Genomic DNA, 9951 nt, shown 5'->3' on the forward strand with positions numbered 1-9951 from the left:
ATAAAATTCAAAAAAAATTCTATTGTGTTTGTTTCAATTTTTCTTCTATACACATCTTTTTCCCCCATAGTTGTGATAATTTTATATATAAATTTTTCTATACTTCTTTTTAAGAAACTTAAAAGTGTAATGAATACCTTATAGTGAAATACGTATTAAAGGTTTAAAAATATGCATGTGAAATTGCATTTCTAGAAATCTATAATCCACTTATTTATTTACTTAACAACAATTTATTGAGGCATATATATTCTGAGGCAGCGCAATAGAGTTTTAAGAGAATGGATTCTAGAGTCAGATTGCATTGATTTCAAATTTTAGTTCTGTCCTTTGGCAAGTTACTTTACCTTTATATGCCTCAGTTTTCTCATCTGTAATATGGGGATAATAACAGTACTCAGACCTTTAAAGGTTGCCATTGAGCTAAGGGCCTGACCCATAGGAAGTAGTCAGTGGGGGTCAGCTATTTTATCACTGAGCCATGTCCTGAATAATGTTAATATGGTCCCTCTAATGAAGTTCATAATCAGATGATAATAATAAAAATAGTGCAATTTATTAAGGACTTCTTATTATATTCCCCAAACTGTTAAAGGCTTTGTACAATTACCTCATTACTTTTTATATCAGTTCTGTAGGAAGGGTCAGAGATATCCTCCTTTTACAGATGAGCAAACTGAAGCTGAAAGAATAAATGCTCAAAGTTGTAAGTATAAGGAAGTTTCTTTCATTATTATTTGTATGTTAGCTTTAGGAACTAGCCTATATGTTAAGTAAAAGATAGTTATGGAAATACATTAGGTATATCTGTTCAATGGAATATTATGCAACTAGAACAAACTAAGAACTCTCAAATCCCCACTATCTCTTCCCCTGAGTTTCTACTTTTTCTTTTCTCCAATATCATATCAAATCCAGGAGAAGTAGGAGGGAGAAGAGTATTGACTTAAGAAAGATAGCAGATGAAAATGTGCTTCATTTTTATTATGTGGGGATATACAGACATATAGATATACCCTACAATTTGATTTGATATTAAATATTGCTGTCACATAGGGTGTGTTTTGTTATGGTGATAGCTGTGTGTCAAAGGGAAATTCCACAGGCCATGCTGAGTTCTATGTTTTCTCTTTTCCATAGCTCTATTGGCTTCTAACACACATGATTTTGCTACTTTTTGTTTTTTGCTTGTCGACTGTTTCCCTCTGATAGAATTTCAGTTCCTAGAAGGAAGGGATCTTGGTCTCTTTAATTCATTGATGTATCATCCCAGGGATTAGAACTGTGCCTGGCATAGAGTAAGCACTCAGTAAATATGTGTTGAATGAATAAAGGAGGGGGCAGTGGGCTGAGCCAGTGCTGCTGAGGGGTCTAACACGGTGGGTGCAGAGAACCGGCCACTGACTTTTGCAGGAGGTACTCCATTGGTGACCCTGGTAAGAGCTCTTTTGGTGGAGTGGCAGGGACAAAACCTGATTAGAGAGGAACTAGGGGAGAGAATGAGGAAAGAACTGATGATGAGAAACCACAGGAATGAAGACCACAATACAGTCGAGTTTTGGAGAACCATGAGGGGTGCTGAGAAATTCAGTGGTAGCTGGAGGGGTCATGGAGTTCCCTTTATAAAATGGGTAATAGTACACAGATGGAAATCGTCCTGTAGAGAAGGAGAAAAAGATGATACACGAGAGAAAATCAGTAATTGCCAGTGCAAACAGCTTGAGAATTCTGAGAAGAGAAGAGTAGGGCACAAGAAGGGGGTGTCATAAAGGGGAGTAGGTGCATTTCCTCCTGGGTGAAAGTCAGTGTACGTGGGCACAGATGCAGGTAGGTTGGCGGAATTGGCGGGGAGGATGAGGAGATTTTCCACCAGAGAAGGAAGAAGGGATGTTGGCGATTTCAAGCAGAAACAGTGTGTGATCACTTCCAGGAGTAGGAAAGTACATTAGCTGGGAAATTGTGGCCGTTTATATCCAAATTAAGATAAGCTGCCGTGGAACTTGGCATTTATAAAGGCAGCATGCTACACAGGCATGTGTAAGTAAAAACCTCATTTCATTGTGCTTCACTTTTATTGCACTTCACAGATACTGTGTTTTTTTACAAATTGAAGGTTTGTGGCAACCCTTCATCGAGCAAGTGTACTGGCATTGTTTTTCCAACAGCATTTGCTCTGTATCATATTTTGGTAATGCTCATAATATTTCAAGCTTTTTCATTGTTATTGTATTTGTTATAGTGATCTGCGATCAGTGATTTTTGCTGTTACTACTGTAATTGTTTGGGGTGGGTCTGAACTGCTCCCATATAAGACGGTGAACTTAACGGATTAAATGTGTATGTTTGGACTGCTCCACTGACAGGCTGATACTCTATCTCTCTCCTACTCAGGCCTCCCTATTCCCTGAGACACAGTACTACTTATATTAGGCCAATTAATAACAATGGCCTACAATGGCCTGTAAGTGTTCAAGTGAAAGGAAGAGCTGCAATTCTCTCACTTTAAATCAAAAGCTTAGTGAGAAAGACATGTCGAAAGCTGAGACAGGCTGAAAGCTAGGTCTCTTGTGCCAAACAGTTAGCAAATTGTGAAGGAAAAGGAAAACTTGTTGAAGGAAATTAAAGTGCTACTTCAGTGAACACATGAACAATGAGAAAGCCAAACAGCCTTATTGCTGATACGGAGAAAATTTTAGTGGTCTAAATAGAAAATCAAAACAGCCACAACATTCCCTTAAGCCAAGCCTAATCCAGAGCAAGGCCCTAATTCTCTTCCATTCTACGAAGGCTGAGAGAGGTGAGGAAGTTGCAGAAGAAAAGTCTGAAGCTAGCCGAGGTTGGTTCATGAGGTTTAAGGAAAGAAGCCGTCTCCATAACGTAAAAATACAAGGTGAAGCTGATCTAGCTATGATCTGCTAGAAGATCTAGCTAAGATCCTTAATGAAGGTGGCTACACTAAAAAATGATTTTCAGTGTAGACAAAATAGCCTTCTATTGAGAGAAAATGCCATCTAGGACTTTCATAGCTGGAGAGAAGTCAATGCCTGGTTTCAAAGCTTCAAAGGACAGGCTGACTCTTGTTAGGGGTTCATGCAGCTGGTGACGTTAGGTTGAAGTCAATGCTCATTTACTATTCTGAAAATCCTAGGTATTTTCCTTAAGAATCAAGATTTCCCTTAAGAATTCTTAAGAATCCGTAAGAATTACGTACTCTGTCTGTGTTCTATAAATGGAACAATAAAACATGGATGACAGCACATCTGTTTACAACATGGTTTACTGAGTATTTTAACTCCACTGTTGAGACCAACTGCTCACACAAAAAAGAGATTCACTTCAAAATATCACTGCTCATTGACAATGCACCTGGTCACCCAGGAACTCTGATAGAGATGTTCAGGAGATTAATGTTGTTTTCATGCCTGCTAACACAACATCTATTCTGCAGCCCATGGATCAAGAGTAATGTCGACTTTCAAGTTATTTAAGAAATACATTCTGTAAGACTATAGCTGCCATAGACAGTGATTTCTCTGATGGATCTGGGCAAAGTAAATTGAAAACCTTCTGGAAAGGATTCACCATTCTAAATGCTGTTAAGAACATTCGTGATTCATGGGAAGAGGTCAAAATATCAACATGAGCAGAAGTTTGGAAGAAGTTGATTCCAACCCTCATGGATGATTTTGAGTAAGACTTCAGTGGAGGAAATGACTGTAGATGTGGTGGAAATGGCAACAGAACTAGAAATAGAAGTGGAGCCTGAAGATGTGACTGAACTGCTGCAACCTCATGATAATAACCTACAAGGACCTACTGTATAGCACAGGGAGCTCTGCTCAATATTATGTAATGACCTAAATGGGAAAAGAGGTTGAAAAAGAATAGATACATGTATATGTATAACTGAATCACTCTGCTGTACACCTGAAACTAACACAACATTGTTAATCAACTATACCCCAATATAACATAAAAATTAAAAAAAAAACTTGAATGGATAAGGATGGATGGATGAGCAAAGAAAGTGGTTTCTTGAGATGTAATCTACTCCTGGTAAAGATGCAGTGAAGACTGTTGAAATGACAACAAAGGATTTAGAATATTATATAACCTTAGTTGATAAAGCAGCAGCGTAGTTTGAAAGAATTGACTCCAATTTTTTTTATGCAGCAGGTTCTTATTAGTTATCTATTTTATACATATTAGTGTATACATGTCAATCCCAATCTCCCAATTCATCCCACCACCGACCCCCCATCCCCGCTTTTCCCCCTTGGTATCCGTAGTTTGTTCTCTACATCTGTGCCTCAATTTCTGCCCTGCAAACCAGTTCATCTGTACCATTTTTCTAGATTCCACATATATGCGTTAATATACGATATTTGCTTTTCTCTTTCTGACTTACTTCACTCTGCATGACAGTCTGTAGGGAACTGACTCCAGTTTTGAAAGAATTTCTACTGTGGATAAAATGCTATCAGCATTGCATACTACAGAGCAATCATTTGTGAAAAGAAGTGTCAGTCAATACAGCAAATTTCACTGTTGTCTTACTTTAAGAAAATGCCACAGGCACCCCGAAGTCAGCAACCACCACCCCCATCAGTCAGCAGCCATTAACGCTGAGGCGAGATCCTCCACCAGCAAAAAGAGTATGACTCACTCAAGGCTCAGATGATGGTTAGCATTTTTTTAGCAATAAAGTATTTTTAAATAAAGGCATGTACACTTTTTTTAGACATAATACTATTTCACACTTAATAGAGTGTAGTATAGTATAAACATAACTTTTATATGCACCAGGAAACCAGAAAAATTATGTGACTCGCTTGAATGACTGCAGATTAGGAGGCTTCCTAACTGGTTTTCCAGTCTCTAGTCCTGTTCACCTCCGTTCAGTTATTCATATTATGGCCTGAGTAATCATTCCAAAAAGGAGATGTGATCATGATACTCCCCTGTTTATAACTGGTCAATGTTTCCCCCCTGCCTTCAGATTAAAGTCTAAATTCTTCAACTTGGCATGTAAGACCCATCATGCCCTCGCTCCTGCCTACCCTCCATGAAGACAAAGACAATGGGAGAGACAAAAGCAATACAAATTTAAAAATTGGAAAGAAAATGGACAACAAACTACGGATTTGGTAGCCCAGAGATAAATACTATTTATGGTCATGAATTGTTAAGTTGAAAATTAAAAGGCAGAAAGCTGTTTATATTAGACAAAAACACACAGCAATATATATATAATAAAGAGTATTGCGTAAGTTAATCACAGAGAACATTAGCAAAAAAAAATATTATGCAAAAATTGAGGACTAGGATAGTGCTCAGAGGAGGGAACATTATCTGTAAATCTAAGTTCAAAAAAATAGGGAGCGGGGCTTCCCTGGTGGCGCAGTGGTTGAGAATCTGTCTGCCAATGCAGGGCACACGGGTTCGGGCCCTGGTCTGGGAAGATCCCACATGCCACGGAGCAACTGGGTGCGTGAGCCACAACTACTGAGCCTGCACATCTGGAGCCTGTGCTCCGCAACAAGAGAGGCCACGAGAGTGAGAGGCCCACGCACCGCGATGAAGAGTGGCCCCTGCTCGTGGCAACTAGAGAAAGCCCTCACACAGAAACGAAGACCCAACACAGCCAAAAATAAAAATAACTAAATAAATTTAAAAAAAATAGGGAGCCCAAAGTTGCAACAATTTGAACGACAACAAAAAAAGATTTACTAGACTTGAATCAAACCGAATTATAAAAACCCATGTGTCTATACAAAGATACTGAGAGAGAGAGAGAGAAAGCCAAAAGAGAACAAAAATAGAAATACAGATGAATGGAACAGGATAGAAAGCCCAGAGATAAACCCACATATCTATGGTCACCTAGTCTATGACAAAGGAGGCATGAATATACAAAGGAGAAAAGGCAGTCTCTTCAATAAGTGGTGCTGGGAAAACTAGACAGCTGCATGTAAAAGAATGAAATTAGAACACTCCTTAACACCATACACAAAACTAAGCTCAAAATGGATTAAAGACCTAAATGTAAGACCGGACACCTTAAAACTCTTAGAGGAAAACATAGGAAGAATACTCTTTGACATAAATCACAGCAAGATCTTTTTTGACCCACCTCTTAGAGTAATGGAAATAAAAACAAAAATAAACAAATGGGACCTAATGAAACTTCAAAGCTTTTGCACAGCAAAGGAAACCATAAAAAAGACGAAAAGACAACCCTCAGAATGGGAGAAAATGTTTGCAAATGAAGCAACTGATAAGGGATTAATTTCCAAAATATACAAACAGCTCATGCAACTCAATATCAAAAAAACAAACAACTCAATCAAAAAATGGGCAGAAGACCTAAATAGACATTTCTTCAAAGAAGACATACAGGTGGCCAAGAAGCACAAGAAAAGCTGCTCAACATCACTAATTATTAGAGAAATGCAAATCAAAACTACAATGAGTTATCACCTCACACCAATCAGAGTGGCCATCATCAAAAAATCTATAAACAATAAACGCTGGAGAAGGTGTGGAGAAAAGGGAACCCTCTTGCACTGTTGGTGGGAATGTAAATTGATACAGCCATTATGGAGATTCCTTAAACAACTAAAAATAGAACTACCATACGACCCAGCAATCCCACTCCTGGGCATATACTGGCAGAAAACCATAATTCCAAAAGATACATGCATCCCAATGTTCATTGCAGCACTATTTACAATAGCTAGGTCATGGAAGCAACCTAAATGCTCATCAACAGAAGAATGGATAAAGAAGATGTGGTATATATATACAATGGAGTATTACTCAGCCATAAAAAGGAACGAAATTGGGTCATTTGTAGAGATGTGGATGGACCTAGAGACTGTCACACAGAGTGAAGTAAGTCAGAAAGAGAAAAACAAGTATTGTATATTAATGCATATATGTGCAATCTAGAAAAATGGTATAGATCATTTTAGCAGAAATAGAGACACAGATGTACGGAACAAGTGTATGGATACCAAGGGGGGGGTGGGATGAATTGGGAGATTGGGATTGACATATATACACTATTGATACTATGTATAAAATAGATAACAAATAAGAACCTACTGTATAGCACAGGGAACTCTACTCAATGCTCTGTGTTGACCTAAATGGGAAGGAAATTCAAAAAAGAAGGGATATATGTATGTGCATAGCTGATTCACTTTGCTATAGAAATGAACACAACATTGTAAAGCAACTATACTCCAATAAAAATTAATTTAAAAAAATTATATACACTATAATTCAAGAAAGTCTGTGTCATTTAAAAGCAGCACTAATAATAGAAAATGAATGATTGATAGCTAGGGATTATCTTCTGTATATCCCTAACGCTAAAGAAAACACACTGGATTATCTTTGCAGTCACTTCCAGTTTTAAGATTCTTGACTATGGTGAGTTAGGTGGGTTTGGTGAGGATGTATTTTAAGTACTTCTGCTCCCTCTAGAGGAGCAATGTAAAAACTCAAGTCTATCAGCTTTTAAGAGTTTTGAAGTTAAATTTTGCTGTCATTTAAAAGAGAAAGAACCCATTTGGAAATAGTCAGGAAAACCTAGTTTTAATTAACTATAATTTTAAAATTTAAAATTAATAATTCTCCATAATCATACAACTTTAATGTGATTACTGTTTCTAATTTGAAATATGTCCTTCCAGTTTAGTCTGCTGTACAATACTACACAGAAAATGCTGCATCCTGCTTTTTTCTTTCTTACTGTAAGAATTTTCTATGTAGTATTATCATATCTATGGAGTAAATCCTAATTATTCCTCCAATTGCTGGACAGCTAGGTTATTTCCAATTATTCAATAACAACTACATTTAATATTTTTATTCATGTAATATTTCCATGTTTAGGGAACTGTTCTTAGGACTGAATCTCAGCTGTGAAATTATTGAATCAAAAATATGATATTTTTTGAAATGACAGTATATGTTTCCACATAACTTCCTAAGAGGGTTATACCAATTTCCATATTATCAGTAATGTACAAAAATACCACTTTCAACACACCCTCCCAGCCCTGGATGCTACTGTTTTAAAAAATGTTTTGATAATTTAGTAGACCAAAAAATGCCATCCCATTGTTTTGATTTGCACTTCTTTGGCTTTTGGTGAGGTTGAACTGTTTTCCAAGTTTATGAGTTTTACTTTCTCTTTTGAGAAGTCTCTGTTCATGTTCTTATTTATTGATTGATTGATTTTTATTTTTTTTGGCCATGCTGTGCGGCTTGCAGGATCTTAGTTCCCTGACCAGGGATTGAACCTGGTCGATCTCACCGCAGAGAGAATTCTCTCACCACAGAGAGTCCTAACCACTGGACTGCCAGGGATTCCCTCTGTTCATGTTCTTTATCTATTTATTTTGAGGCACTTACAGTTTCCTTACTTAGTGAGCTCTTACTATCACAACCACTACCACCACCACTGAGTAGTGGTACTAACACTTAGTAGTTAGTACTGGCCATCATTTGTTGAGCAACCATAATATGTCAAATATTGGGCTAAGAGCTTTACATATATTTTAAATCCTCACCACAATCCTGCAAGGAGGAAGGAGATTGAGTCTTCCAGAAGCTAACAAGTTACCCAAGTTCACATGGCCTTGGATGGAAGCAGCATATAAACTGTAACTGTAAATCCTTTTCAAAGCCAAATATATCTTGGCTTTAATTAGGTGTCAAATAATGGCCATTGGAAATTATAAAAAGATAAGACATGCTTGGTTTTCTCTAAAAACAAGTTAGGGCCTAGATTAACATGTTCCAAATTGTTAAACAGTTATTACTATATCATATATTGACTAATCTTTCTCTTCCTCATCGATTTGAGATGCATTCTTTGTCATTCATATAGTAAGATCAATATTTGGACTTGTCTTTGTTGATCTAGACTTTTCTTTGTACATACATCACATGGTTTTAATTACCATATCTTTGTGATTAAAACAGAATAGGGCTAATCCTTTCACAACTAATTTTTTTCAGCATTTTCTTCCCTTTTCATTCTCCAAGTGAACTTTAGGATCATTTTGTCAATGTAGGCAAAAATTATTCTTTTAAAGAAGGAACTCAGGCTTCAAGATGGCGGAAGAGTAAGATGTGGAGATCACCTTCCTCCCCACAAATACATCAGAAATACATCTACACGTGGAACAACTCCTACAGAACACCTACTGAACCCTGGCAGAAGACCTCAGACCTCCCGAAAGGCAAGAAACTCCCCAGGTACCTGGGTAGGGCAAAAGAAAAAAGAAAAAAGAGACAAAAGAATAGGGACAGGACCTGCACCTCTGGGAGGGAGCTGTGAAGGAGGAAAGGTTTCCACACACTAGGAAGCCCCTTCACGGGCGGAGACAGTGGGTGGCGGAGTGGGGGAGCTTCAGAGCCGCGGAGAAGAGCGCAGCAACAAGGGTGCGGAGGGCAAAGCGGAGAGATTCCTGCACAGAGGATCGGGGCCGAGCAGCACTCACCAGCCCGAGAGGCTTGTCTGCTCACCTGCTGGGGAGGGCGGGGGCTGGGAGCTGAGGCTCGAGCTTCGGAGGTCGGATCCCAGGGAGAGGACTGGGGTTGGCGGCGTGAACACAGCCTGAAGGGGGCTAGTGCTCCACAGCTAGCCGGTAGGGAGTCCGGGAAAAAGTCTGGACCTGCCTAAGAGGCAAGAGACTTTTTCTTCCCTCTTTGTTTCCTGGTGCGTGAGGAGAGGGGATTCAGAGCGCTGCTTAAAGGAGCTCCAGAGACAGGCATGAGCCGCGGCTATCAGCGCGGACCCCAGAGACGGTCATGGGACGCTAAGGTGGCTGCTGCTGCCGCCACCAGGAAGCCTGTGTGCAAGCACAGGTCACTCTCCACACCTCCGCTCCTGGGAGCCTGTGCAGCCCGCCACTGCCAGGGTCCCGTGATCCA

Source organism: Balaenoptera borealis (genome assembly GCF_965194805.1).
Source record: "Balaenoptera borealis genome assembly, chromosome: 3".
In the NCBI taxonomy this organism is placed as follows: Eukaryota; Metazoa; Chordata; class Mammalia; order Artiodactyla; family Balaenopteridae; genus Balaenoptera; species Balaenoptera borealis.